General features: G+C 36.3%; 1 long non-coding RNA gene across 2 annotated transcripts; it reads right to left on the bottom strand.

Annotated features, from left to right (window-relative positions):
- Nucleotides 1-1,613: 1,613 nt before the first annotated feature.
- On the bottom strand, nt 1,614-13,895 carry LOC116864701. Of its 2 annotated transcripts, none has more exons than XR_004382072.1 (3): nt 13,808-13,895; nt 6,768-6,844; nt 1,614-1,812 (listed from the first exon to the last, which is right to left on the bottom strand). It is a non-coding gene; the product is annotated as an uncharacterized LOC116864701 (long non-coding RNA). The 2 variants fall into 2 exon arrangements; XR_004382073.1 differs by lacking the exon at nt 1,614-1,812 and adding an exon at nt 1,976-1,994.
- Between the last annotated feature and the right edge of the window lie 580 nt (nt 13,896-14,475).

The following is a 14,475-nucleotide window of genomic DNA, read 5'->3' as shown; positions in this document are numbered from 1 at the left end:
TTTCCTGTGGTCAAAAGAACCCACACTACACAGGGAAGGAATTCTGGAAATCATGATTTCTCATTCAGCTGACACACTGCAAAGCCACCACAGATAACTATAATAATGAAAACGATAAACATGTAAAGTGCTTTCTATGTGTCAAGCACAGGTTTAATTCTTGACAGTTCTTGGAAGGAATTCTAGTGCTATCCTTGAAACTTTCAGATACAGAAAGTAAGCACGGAATGACTAAACAATGTCTGAACCAAGGCAGTTTGATTTTAGAGCTGTACTATTGACAACTACTCTATTATTATTAACCAGATTTGATGAGAGTGTGGTCAAAGAACATTCATATTGTGGGAGGCTTTGGATCACATGGACATTTAATAAAATGCATTTGCATTTAATGCCAGAAGCCCTATTCATTTTGAGCAGGCACACAGTGAAAACGAGACCTGGGAGCCATCTGAGGTTTTTTTCAACATCAAAACAAAAACAAAAACAAAATGAAAACAAATGACCCACCTACACAATTTACATTGTGATGATCACAGTTTCTTTTACAATTAAAATTTTAAAAATTCATTCTCTACAACAAACATATATCTAAAGATTTTAAAAGAGCACTACAATACTTTACAAGTTCTTAGCATTCATATCCTTTGTGATTGCAAAGCTGCATTTCTAGATGACTAGGAAAAAAAAAAAAACCTTTGTAGTTAAGCATTGACTATCCCACAGTGAAATAACCAAAAGTAGAATGAATCTGCTCTAGAAGCATACCGAGAGAGACAGATCTTGTATTAATTTAAATTCCATAAGGTCTTCCCACTGACTGTTTTGTCTTGGAACAATGTTTTTATTTAACCCAGTTCCCTTGACCTAGGAGGCATTTGGAAATGTATGGAAGTGTTTTCTTTGTCACACTGTCACTGCAGAGCACTTGATAGTCAGAATATTCCGAAAGGGCACAGATTAGTCCCACAACACAAAAGATTCCTGTCCAAAATGCCAATAGCACCCTCATGAGAAAGCTCTAACCATTTCCTACTTGTCTAGCCAACGTGGACACTATATTAGATCCACGAGGTTTCAATACTAAATCTATTTCAGTTTAATATTTTAACTAAGATCAGTCTGTGAAATTATTTCTATTTCTACAATATACTGCTTAGCCAGCAAAATTTAATATGACCTTCCTGGAGAAAAAAACTTCTCTGTATTCCCAAATACAAAATGAGGTTACATGCCTTTTGATGAATCAATTTCATATGTATAAATTTACTGTAAGGAAAAACTAAACAAGTGTGTACAAAAAAATGAAGCTGCAAGAATTCACTGTAACATTGTTTATGAGAGGAAGTAGGAAGTTACATCCATTAACAAAATATTAGTCAAATGAATGATGGCATGATTAAGACATCACTACTTCATGTAGCACTAAGAAAGAAACAATAAATTGCCAATTAAACTAACAATTATTTATCTCTTATGATTTTTATTCAAAAGGTTTCTTTAGATTTATTAAGGCATAAATTTCTATCATATATATAGTCCTGAGCATACTTAAAAAGGATAAGAAAGTCAAGTAAGTAGGCTACATACAGTATTCTTTCAATTATCTTCATGATTGGCTTGACTCCTTTGAATCACTTTTCAACTCTTCATGATAGATGCCTCTGTTTTTCCATCCAGTATATCCTCTGTGCCACCATGAGCATGGGTGAGGCAGCATGTTACAGAGGAGTGCCCTTCTTCTGTCTTAAGAATTTTCTTCCTAGACACTGACACCCATTTTGCAGGTTTTGATGTTGGTGCTATTTTGATCTTGTAAGAAGATGCCAATAAAAGGTTTCAGACAACAACCAAGACAAATGCCTCTTACTTATATGATCCTTAAGTTGTTTGTTGACTGAATCAGTAATGGTTTGTAGTTGTCTAACCATGACAGCAGGAACCAAGTTTGTGTATAAGCAGACAGTTAACTGTCACAAAAACTGCCTGGCTCACTGCAATGACACGATGCCATCAGTTGTAACACACATCTCTATTTCAAGGGTGGTAAAATGTAAACAAAAGTGCTACTTGTAGTTAGTGAAATGTAGCTTTGGTACCGTCATTTTATGGATGGGAAACTAGGATGCTTAAATCTCTTCTTGCCCATAAAATCACACTGCCAGGAAGTCAACAAGCCAGGGCTTAAACAGAGGTCTCATAAAACACTGTGTTTCAGATCCCCCATCTGGTATTCAGTAGATGTAACATTACACTTTACTCCTCTTAATCTCAGGAATTCTTATAAACTAGATTTGTGTGAATTATTCATCTCCATTCCCCACTCCCAACCATGCCTTGCTCCCTATTTTTCTATTAAAATTTAATGCCTTCTCAATAGACATCTTTACTTTGTTTTTAGTACTTCTAATTTTCTCTGCCAACTGAGAGAAGATAGACAATTATGTACAAATAAGATAAGTGCTCTTAACTGGAATCACTATGTTAGCTTTAATGTATTGACTCTGGAGTTTTGTATTAGGTCCCTAAAGAAATTTTCTTTTAGTTTCCTCTCCATCTCTAGCTGTTTTCTACATGGCTGTGGATGGCGGCGGATGGCTGTGGATGTGTAGGATGAACATCCTACAAATAACTACAACAACCTACAGCTATATATATTTTTTCAGCTTCTAATTTTTTATTTCATACGATCTTATAACTCCCTGCTTATTTAGTCTGTGGTATAATATTTTTCATATCTTGAGCCATAAAAGGCTTACTGGTAACAACTACTATTGTTATACTGTAGGAATACTCGGTAACTTTTTTTTAATATTTTATTTATTTAGTTGACAGAGAGAGAGAGATCAAGCAGACAGAGAGGCAGGCAGAGAGAGAGGAGGAAGCAGGCTCCCCGCTGAGCAGAGAGCCCAACATGGGGCTTGATCCCAGGATCCTGGGATCATGACCTGAGTGAAAGGCAGAGGCTTTAACCCACTGAGCCATCCAGGCACCCGGGATACTTGATAATTTTAACCTGACAAGTTATCTATAATTTGTGAGCTTAAAAAAAACCTCAGAATTGTAAGTATCAGATTACATCTATAATTGTCCAAGTAACCAAGTGAGGATATCACATATCATAGTAATTTTTAATCACTTGGCTTTCATTTTATTGCACATTTTCTCTTAGATAGATAGATGATAGATTTTTTTTTTTTCACCACTAATGAATGCTCCCTTTTCCCTTTCCCCTGGAGTTGCTTAACAAGTATAACAAAGCTTGTTATAGAATTCTGGGGTAAAGAAAGCTACCAGGGTTTTTATTTAAATTGAAGAAAAATATAAAGAAAAAGATGAAGAAGATTTTTATCTCAAATCCAGGTTTGGCCATATCTGTCTTATGCAGCAGAGAGATCTTTTCTAACCTATCAGTGTAATACTGCTGAAATGGCATCGCTGCATTAATTTGCTAGCTACCTTTAGTTATTTAGATGATTTCCCAATCTTAAATTGTTTATTGGCTGCTTGCCTATTGTCCTATAGTTTGTTTTCATCAGTCTGAACGCATAGTTGGATTATTGGTGTATCTCATGTAGGTTTTATTCTTCCTCTCTCAATGAAATACTAATGTGTTGAAACCCGTGCTTGCTGTTCAATCTTATGTTTTGACAAAAGCCCCGGAACCACATAGCTTATCCATAGTGACTCCTCTTATACACACACAGATATCTGACGTGTTTGCCTTGACATTTATGTGCTAACAGATAGGGCTTCCCATTTAACAGTAAGGTGGAGAACCCCCAAGTCACATTGAATAGTTTGCTTCTCTAGATAAGACACAAGAGTGGAGAAGAAGAACACATTTTAATCATTCAGCAAGCACATCGTAGATCTTTTATGCTGTCAACTGTAGTGGTGTCCTTGAAACACGGAGAGCAAGCACTTCCTCATTCCTTTTGAGAATTTGTGCATTTACTGAAGGCTGTATGTAAAATTAAATTTTAACAGCCTTCCTGTCTAAGGCATAGATCTGGAACTCAAATAATGTGATTTCATCTTGTCCTAGCCTAATTTGAGGGCAGGGAGATTTATACCAATATTAGGTTATTGTTTCCTGCTTCTTTTAATTTAGTATCTAAAACATCAATGCCCTCAACTTCTTTACAGTCATCTTTTTGATGGGTATATGTCACCAATCGCCTACCATATTTCTCTACTCCTAGCCTTCGAGAATGAGAATAAATTCTAAAAAAAATATCTTTCAAACCTGCAGTTTGGTAACATTACCAATTCGTGATCTTCAGGCTGCAGGGAGCCTTCAATGGTACATATATATCTTGAAGAAATTGTTCATTACAACTTGTTTCTTCTACATCACCTCTGAAGTCCAGTCTATTCAGTATCCAGTCCCCACTATTCCACCGCAGTTGTTCTTATCAACCTAGCCATTACCTCCAATATATCCAATTCAATGGATAATTTGCAGTTCTTAGCTTTTAATTCTATGAAATCACTTTCTGATAATAGCCTTCCTATCTCTTTAGGGACTCCTTTAAAGACTGCTTTGCCCAATCCTAAAGGCTGGCACCATCTGGGCTTCCTTCTCAGCACTCTTTTCTTCATACCCTCCCTTCTTGGCCATTTCTTCCCCACGTGTGGTTTCAAATGCCACCAAAATATTGATCATAATGTCACCTATACCTTCGGAATCCAATCTTTTGCCTCAATTTTTTTTTTTTTGACTGTCAAATCCATGTTCCTAACTTCCTACAAAACACCTCCACTGAATGTATCACTGGTCTCTCAAACTCAGCATGTTTAAGCTGAACTTGTCATCACCCCTACTCATCTCCTCTACTTCTTTGTTTCCTATTTCAGAATATATCTCATCATTTATCCAGTTGCCCAAGCAAGATATCTAAACATCATTCTTATCTCCTTTCTTATCAGGATCTCCTACAACCAATTAGTCACTGAGTACTAACTTTACTATTCCCTTAATACTTCTCAGACCTGCTCTCAAAGTTCTATTTCTACAGCTCAGTGTGTGAGTTCAGCCATTGACAGTTCTTGACTGAATCTCTACACAATGTCTTAGTTCTCTCTCCAGCAATCCTTCTCCCTTTTCCAGAGTGACATCCAAATGCACAAACTATATCACATCATTTCACTGCTTAGCATCCTTACAGGCTACCATTCAACTCCAGGAGGAAAGAAATATAATATCATACAGGATCTTTCAGGAGTGAAATCTTGTATTTTGTGCAGTGGTATCACTCTACATACCTTCATACCACATGCACATTTTGTGGCTAAGCTCAAGTGCACTCTGAGCCCTCATGCTGAATTAGATACTCACCAAGGGGGCAATTGCACCTTAAGATATTTGCCTAGAGGAGTTATTATATCTTATCACAATTATTTTTCTCTCTTCATTCTCAGTCTCTTAAAAGAAAGAAATTTATTTCATTTCTGGGCTCCACAACACCTGGTACATAGTAAGAATTCAACAAGGGTTTGTTGAGCATATGTCTGATTATAATTATTTGTGAAAATACAAAAATTTTGTCTCTTAGTATATTCAATGCCTATTCTTTATTGAAAAATATGGTTTTAGGAAACACCTTCTTTGTCCATTCAAATGAATTCAGAAATTTGAATAATTACAATGGAAGAAAAATAAAAATGTCAAAGTGAAAATCAAGAGAAAGATCGAATGATACCATAAGCCAAAATTATGAATTACACAGTCCTTGAGAATAATTTTTTAATTCTAAAGATGCTTTTAAAAGCTTTAACTGGTGTATGCCTAGAGGTGATTTTGATTTTATATTTGAATTTAAAAAATATTAAGAAAATAAGATCTGGTATGGTCAAGGCAAGAAAAGGGACAAATATCACTCATTCCACCCAACAACCATTTAACAGCCTTCTAGATTTGCAAAAATCAATGTGGATTTTTCAAAGACTTACATATAACAAAATTTGCCTCCAAATTTTGGATGGTCCAGTCAGATAAAGAGCAAGAAATTCAATATATCTGAATTTCAACAGAATTAGTAATTTCTATTTTGTTTTCCACAAACATCAACAAATAAAAGGTATGAAACTGTGACTCCCAGCTAAGGTTATATATAATCTCCGTTGTATTTAAAATAAACTCAAGGATGTCATAACATTTTTTTTTTAATCTAAACTAGAAATTCACTTTCATGTTAAAAATTGGTATCACTGGGGCACCTGAGTGGCTCAGCGGGTTAAGCCTCTGACTTCGGCTCAGGTCATGATCTCAGGGTCCTGGGATCGAGCCCCGCATCGGGCTCTCTGCTCAGCAGGGAGCCTGCTTCCTCCCTCTCTCTTCTGTCTGCCTCTCTGCCTACTTGTGATCTCTGTCTGTCAAATAAATAAGTAAAATCTTAAAAAAAAAAAAAATGGTATCACTGGGTCGCCTGGGTGGCTCAGTCAGTTAAGCAGCTGCCTTCGGCTTGGGTCATGATCCCAGAGTCCTGGGATTGAGTCCCACATCGGGCTCCTTGCTCAGCGGGAAGCCTGCTTCTCTCTCTGCCTCTGCCTGCCACTCTGCCTGCTTGTGCTCTCTATCTCTTGCTCTCTGAGAAATAAATAAATAAGATCTTTTTTTTTTTAAATGGGTATCACCTTTTAGATTTTATATTGAGGATTGCCAAATCCAACAGTGATTTGGGATTATAACAGGCAGAAAACCTAGAAATGCACATTATATGAAATAATATGAAATTATATGAATTATATGAAATAAGACTTACTTGTAAATGAGAAGAATTTCATCATTTGATTTCTTAAAAATCACACTGTATATTGATTTTAATGTTCTAGATGAGATCTAAATAGCCAAAACAGACACAAAATTTATAATTATGAATATAGTTCAGTGATAGATAGCTATTAATATAAATGCTTTGATATACAGAATAGCTCAAAGCTATTTCCAAAGAGAAAAAAATCAGTATAGCACTAAAGAGTAAATTATACCCTTCCTCCTTCTTAAATATGTGGATAAGTAATAGGATTCCTAATTAAATTATTCCTTGTAGATTAGAAAATAAAAACCAATGTATTAAATATTTTAATATATTAGAAGAAATTAAAGATGCACTAAGTAATTATCATAGAAAACTCATGCACCTAAAAAACGTATGATGGAAAATTAGAGAAATGGCTGAAGTATCTTGAAGTAGATTAATGTATCCTGGAACTGACATAGAAGACTGAAAATTAATTTACTAAACAAATAGTGACACATAAATAGAAAAGGAAACTACTTTTAGTTACAACAACATTAAGAATCAAATGAGAAAATCTGCTATTAGAAGCCATGAAAGTTTCTGGAGAGTAACTGAAATATATATTGCCTTACAAAGTACAAGTCTTTGAACACAGAAATTCACATCTATGACTTGATCCTACTTAAATTGAGGGTAAAGTATGCAAATGTGTTTGAAGAATGATATTTATCATTTATAATGATAGAAACTAAAATCATACTTAATTTTAAATGATTTATGCAATAAATTATAGTATATACACATAATGTAATGTTATTCTATCATTAGAAGTTACTCCAAAGTATATATTTATTATTTAAAATACATTTCTACAATCAATATGAATTACTCTTTATAAAGAAATAATGAATTTTTTAAAATGTACCATGAAAAAATGTTGAAAAAGAAAAATAAAACTGGGGGCATCACGTTGCCTGATTTTAAGCTTTACTACAAAGCTGTGATCACCAAGACAGCATGGTACTGGCACAAAAACAGACACACAGACCAGCTGAACAGAGTAGAGAGCCCAGATATGGACCCTCAACTCTATGGTCAAATAATCTTCAACAAAGCAGGAAAAAATATCCAGTGGAAAAAAGACAGTCTCTTCAATAAATGGTGCTGGGAAAATTGGACAGCTATGTGTAGAAGAATGAAACTTGACCATTCTCTTACACCATACATGAAGATAAACTCGAAATGGATAAAAGACCTCAATGCAAGGCAGGAATCCATCAGAATCCTAGAGGAGAACATAGGCAGTAACCTCTTTGACATCAGCCACAGCAGCTTTTTTCAAGACTGTCTCCAAAGGCAAAGGAAATAAAAGTGAAAATGAACTTTTGGCACTTCATGAAGATCAAAAGCTTCTGCACAGCAAAGGAAACAGTCAACAAAACAAAGAGACAACCCACGGAATGGGAGAAGATATTCGCAAACGACACTACAGACAAAGGACTAATATCCAAGATGTATAAAGAACTTCTCAAACTCAACACCCAAAAAACAAGTCAAAAAATGGGCAGAAGACATGAACAGACACTTCTCCAAAGAAGACATACAAATGGCTAACAGACACATGAAAAAATGTTCATCATCATTAGCCATCAGGGAGATTCAAATCAAAACCACACTGAGATACCACCTTATGCCAGTTTGAATGGCCAAAATAAACAAGACAGTAAACAACAAGTGTTGGAGAGGATGTGGAGAAGGGGGAACCCTCTTACACTGTTGGTGGGAATGCAAGTTGGTGCAGCCACTTTGGAAAACAGTGTGGAGATTCCTTAAGAAATTAAAAATAGAGCTTCCCTATGACCCTGCAATTGCTCTATTGGGTATTTACCCCAAAGATACAGATATAGTGAAAAGAAGGGTCATCTGTACCCCAATGTTCACAGCAGCAATGGCCACAGTCGCCAAACCATGGAAAGAACCAAGATGCCCTTCAACAGATGAATAGATAAAGAAGGAATGGCCCATATATACTATGGAGTATTATGCCTCCATCAGAAAGGATGAATACCCAACTTTTGTATCAACATGGATGGGACTGGAAGAGATTATGCTGGGTGAAATAAGTCAAGCAGAGAGAATCAATTATCATATGGTTTCACTTACTTGTGGAGCATAACGAATAACATGAGGACCTGGGGAGATGGAGAGGAGAAGGGAGTTGGGGGAAATTGGAGGGGGAGACGAATCATGAGAGACTGTGGAGTCTGAGAACCAAACTGAGGGTTTTGGAAGGGAGGGGGTGGGAGGTTGGGTGAGCCTGGTGGTGGGTTTTATGGAGGCATGTATTGCATGGAGCACTGGGTGTGGCACATAAATAATGAATTCTGGAACATGAAAAGAAATAAAATTAAAATAAAATAAAATAAAGGGGAAAAAAGTACCATGAAAGAAATAGGCCAAGGTTAAACTGGATTAATTAAGTAGGTAGAACCACATGAAATACAAGCAAATAACAGATTTAGAGCTTAATAACACCTTAGATGTAATTAATGAATACAAAAAACATAACCTGTGATGTAGCAGTAGAAGTAGTAATAGCCTCCAAATCTGGTGAGTGATAAAGGCATGATTCAAACTGAGGCAGCTTGGTTTGGGAGACTATATAGAACTGCTTGATATACATGCTTCTCTGCAAATAAATATTCAATCAGTTTAGCAGGAAATAAAACCATGCACCTAAAATAATATAACTAGGCAAGAATTGAGAATTACTGGATGCCAGGTAGCTCAGTCACTTAGGTGTCCAACTCTTGACTTCAGCTCAGGTCATGATCTCAGGGTCAGAATCAAGCCCCATATAAGGCTTCACTGGACATGGAGCCTGCTTAAGAGTCTCTCTCTCTCCCTCTGCCCCTCCCCCCCTCAAAAAAAAAAAGGAAGTGAGAATTATCAAGAGGCAAAAAAGCTGTCACATGAGTATACAGATGAGTATATAGGAAATAGGCTTGGAAATTGAAGTAAGAGTAGATTTAAGACGTCGAAAGCAATTTTTGTAATTTACAAAAACATAGAAGCGGAGGGTGATACATGCCATATAGAATGTAGTGTTAAACAAACAAACAAACAAAACAACAAGCAAAAACTGAACAACAACAAAAAACCTCACACCCCATGCAGGGATCTCTTCCCTACGAATCTGCAGTCAGCCAGCCTGTTCTCCTGGGTATTTTTGGTGAGTCAGTCTAATTTCACATACTCTTCCAGTTATAGCTGTAGAGTTCTAATCTTTAGAAGTTTCTTAAACTGAACAAAACCTCCTTTTCTAACTTCTACACATTAAACCCAGGAGTGTCCTAAAAGGAAACAAATGTTCTATCTCTTCTATATAATGTTACACATCATTGAAAATAACTATCTTGGGTATTTCATTTCAGCTTTTTCTTCTCACAAAATAACTGTAAGGTTCTTTCATAAATACAACACCTGTTTGGTGAGCATATTCTGTTCTAGAGTAAAAAAACTTTGTATGAAAGAGTGACTAAAGATGCTTTTGCCGCTAGGTCAGAACAGAGTGTAGTGGGACTACAAAAGATAGATTAACTAACCCTGACTCAGAGGGAAGGAAAAAAGTTTCACAGTGAAGGTGAAATTTCAGCTGATGCTTAATTAATGAGCTTTTCTAGCAGACATGATACCACGCACAGTAGAAGATTTTGTTTTTTTTTTTTTTTTTTTTTTTTTTTTTTTGTAGAACAGAAACTATTGTGCCTGGGAAGTCACCAGCAAAAAGAATGGTTAAAGACTATGTTAAAGTGATAGAAAAAAGCACGATCATTGGGTCTTTTGGGCTGGAGCAAGGAATTTGCATCTTAGTCTATGAAAGGTCTGAATAGGAAAAGCTGGTTTTCTGATGAATATTTTTAAATGAGCACTCTGGCAGTTTCATAGAACATAGACTCCAAGGGAATGAATGGAAGTAGGGAGATCAGTTGGAGGATAATGCAGTCATACAGTTGGAAAGAATGGCAGCTTGGTCTAGTTTCCAGGCAAATGAAGTCTAAGGAAGTAACTAAATTCAGAAATTGTTCTAGAGGTAAAATTGACAGGACTTGCCAATGCATAAGGAAAAAAAGTGAAAAACCAAGATTTGTAAGAATTTGGATTGAGCAATGGCAGTATCTTTTATGGAGATGAGAAAATTGAGGGTGGTACAAGTTTAGAGAATAAAATCAAGATGCTGGTATTGAATATGCCTGTGTGTGTGTGTGTGTGTGTGTGTGTGTGTGTGTGTGTCTGTGTGATGCCTATCAGACATCCACATGTGGGTGCCAGGCATTAGAATTCTCAGGGAGAAGTTCTTGGATAAAGATATGAATTAGAGAGTGCTGAAAGCACCAAACCAGAAAATACCATCTAGGGAAAGAGAAGACCAAAGACAAAACCCTACTTCCTAAGGTCTTTAGAAATCAATTAGAAAGGAGGCATTAGCCAAAGGGCATGAGAAGAAATGGATGTTAAGTATGAAGAAAGTGTGAAGTGTCACAAAAGACAAGAAAGGAGAATATTTTGAGAAGGTGAAAATAGTCAGTCATGTCCAATACCACAAAGAAATAGAGAAATGGCTATTGGGTCTGTTAGGATGAGAATTACTAGTCATCATGACTGACTAGGGTAGAGTCAGGGAGTGAGGTAGATTCATGCCCATTTAAAATAGGTGGATCAGACAATGGAAATGAGGTGATGGTGATGGTGTGGATACTTCTGTAGGGGAAATTTTATAAATTCTTTCCTGAAACTAGAAATCCATTCCCTTTATAATCTCTTAACCTACTACATTATATAAATTATCTCAGGGAAAGAAAAAGATGCTAAGTTTAATATATTGCCTGGCACATGCTTGCACTGGATATCCTTTGCCTTTTCAGATCAGTTCTGCAGTCTTCACTATCCTGCTCTGTGCTCTGGCTTCAGCCAGGGTCTATTACATTTAGCTTTCTAGTTGGGTTTAGTGGATGAGAGACACCAGTAGAAGGAGAGATGGTAAAAGAGGGCACAGAAGTTAGGGTATTTTTTCCTCTGCATTTTGCTTGGTGGTCCAAGGTTTGGCAGTAGTTTTCTCTTGCCTTGTCACTCTTTGGCTTCCTGTAATAGCTACTTTTTCCTTGTCCTTTCAGGCATAAAGAGGATAATAGCTTCCTGCTATTTGCCAGCCTGTCCTTGGGTATTTCACCATTCTTGATTGATTCCTGCAGCCCTACCTACACTTTATAACCATCCCCTTCACTCAAGTTTTTTCAATTGCCCTTTGGAGTGTGCTATTTCTTTCCTACTGGGACCCTGACTGATACAGCCTTCAAAAGGGTTTGTTGAAAGTATGTGGACTATATTTTTCTTACAGAATGCATGCTTTATGGTCATTGTCAAATATTTCAGTCTTTTCTGGAATAAGGCAGGGCAGTCAGGAATGGTAGGAAAAGCAGAGAAGAATGAAAGGGAAGGAAAGAGAGGAAGACCAGTTACCATCCTAGCCATAGGAATTTTCACTCTGTCTTCCACTGAATAGGCTGTCTCAATTTTCTCCAAGTCAGTCCCGCTTTGTCACAAAAGCCAGCCTTTCAGAATGCAATCTCCAACATGTTAAACACATCTCTCTGGGATTTCAGATCCCTTTATTTTAAATAGACTTAGATATATAACAGTGTGTTATATTCAGATAACACATTAAATAATTAAAATTTCCTTGGGTCTCTAGGTTGATAATACAGTATCTCAGCCTCCTAAGCCAGATGTATAATGCTAGGTATTTGCTTCCTGACAAGAGGTTTTATATCAAGACAGGTTCTGAGAAAATTTCCCTGACTGATTTAAATTCTCATGCTATAGCCACTGATGTTAGTCACAAAGATTTGGGGGGACAATAATTTTTTCTTAAATTGTTGAATTAATTAAAAGGATATATGGACTCCTTGGGGTATTTCCTTTCAGTGAGAAACCATGTTTTGTGGACAAAAATATTTAATTTTTGTCACAAAAATAGAAAGTGCATATTTTCTTCTGCATTTTATTTATCTTTTATATTGAGCTATAATGTTTAATCTAAGTTTCTAGGGAAAAATTTTAGATTGAAAAAGCCTAAAATATATTAAAGTCCTTCTATGGCAGACATGTCACTTTGCCAGTCACATCTAGTTTCCCCTCAACCTATGTTTCCTTTTCCAATCTCAACATAAAAAAAAATTCAGTTTAACCACACTAGATTTTTCCTCCAAAAATACCCTTACATGAACAACCCTTTAAGGTACTATCCTAATTATCATAAAGCTTCACAAAGTTTTGTGTCCAGAGTGTAGGAAACTCATTTGTAAAAGAAACTTTGAATGAGTGGGCTGGGGGAATAATTTCATCTATTATCTAGCCAGATATTATTATCCAGCATTCAATACGATGTTCCTTTGGAGTAAGCTTTCATCAGAGATGTTCTCAGCCAGTACCAGAAATAGAGCATTTTCATTTGGAGGCTCCAAAATTGGATTTAGTACTTTAGAAATAGATATAGACAGATGCATTTGCCAGTACATTGGTTTTCCAAATAATTTCTGAGGAAGCTTTCAGGCCTTGTACCCTATTATCCAACTTTTATTTAGACTTTGGGGGATATTTGGGAGAGCAACAGCAATGTGGGGGCTAAAAATAAGAGAGGCATAAGAATTTTGCTTTGATCATGATTAGGCTCCCAACATTCTGGCCATGGGTTGTATGAATTGCCGAAGAGACTTATCAGGAATAAAACAAAAAGTTGGTTTTACCAGTAAGAGTTTTTCTTCTGGAGCTCCAGAAATGAGTATATGGGCTTATCTAATTTTCCTACAAAGTGTTTCACAAATGCCTTAAATTTGTGTTTTTAATAAAAAGAAAACTACAAATGAGTAACATTTTTCATCACCTCCCCCATCCCAGTTCCTTCCAGAATTAATGATTACTAGTTGTCTTAGCTATTCAGGCTGTTGTAGCAAAATAACCCACACTGGGTAGCTATTAAGCAACAGAAATTTATTTCTCACAGTTCTGGATGCTGGAAGTCCAAGACCAGAGTGCCAGCATGGTAACCTCTTCTGGGTGGTAGAATGCCAAACTTTCTCTGGAAAATCTGAAAAACCGGAGTTTTGTGGGGCAATCTATTACAAAACACTAATCCCATTTGTGGGGCTCCACCTTCATGACCCAATCACGTCCCAAAGACCTACTAATACCACCTCCTTTAGGGGTTAGGATTTCAACATGTGAAATTTGTGTGTGTTGCGAGTGGGAACACAAACATTCAGTCCATAGCACTAATGATTCTATGACAGTGGATTAAAAGTGTATGGTGAACACATAGGGAAAAGAATGAAAGAGAGACTAAGAAGAAAAATACATTAATAGTTCACAATTAATAGTATTTAAATTACTCTACAAATATTTATATATTTTTCTCTTCCACAGCCTCTTCTTCAAATGGTTGCCATGTAAACTGTGAGTTTTAGAAGAATGAAGCCCTTGAGATTCACAGTGTTTATTGGCTAAAACTGTGCATTTTAGTCATTTGATTAAGGACAGTGCTAAACTCATTCAAATAGCAGCTGGCAATTGTCCTTGGAGTCACTGTCCTTGTAGTCACTGGTTAGAGAAGCCTGTAAAAGTAAGCCCTGAAAAATTAATAGAAGTAGACAATTCCTCAGTGATTATGGTA

The sequence above is a fragment of the Lontra canadensis genome, unplaced genomic scaffold, assembly GCF_010015895.1.
Source record: "Lontra canadensis isolate GAN:19392208 unplaced genomic scaffold, GSC_riverotter_1.0 scaffold6, whole genome shotgun sequence".
Taxonomy (NCBI): Eukaryota; Metazoa; Chordata; class Mammalia; order Carnivora; family Mustelidae; genus Lontra; species Lontra canadensis.
Note: the sequence above shows the minus strand (reverse complement) of the source record. Positions and strands in the feature narration are given on the sequence as shown.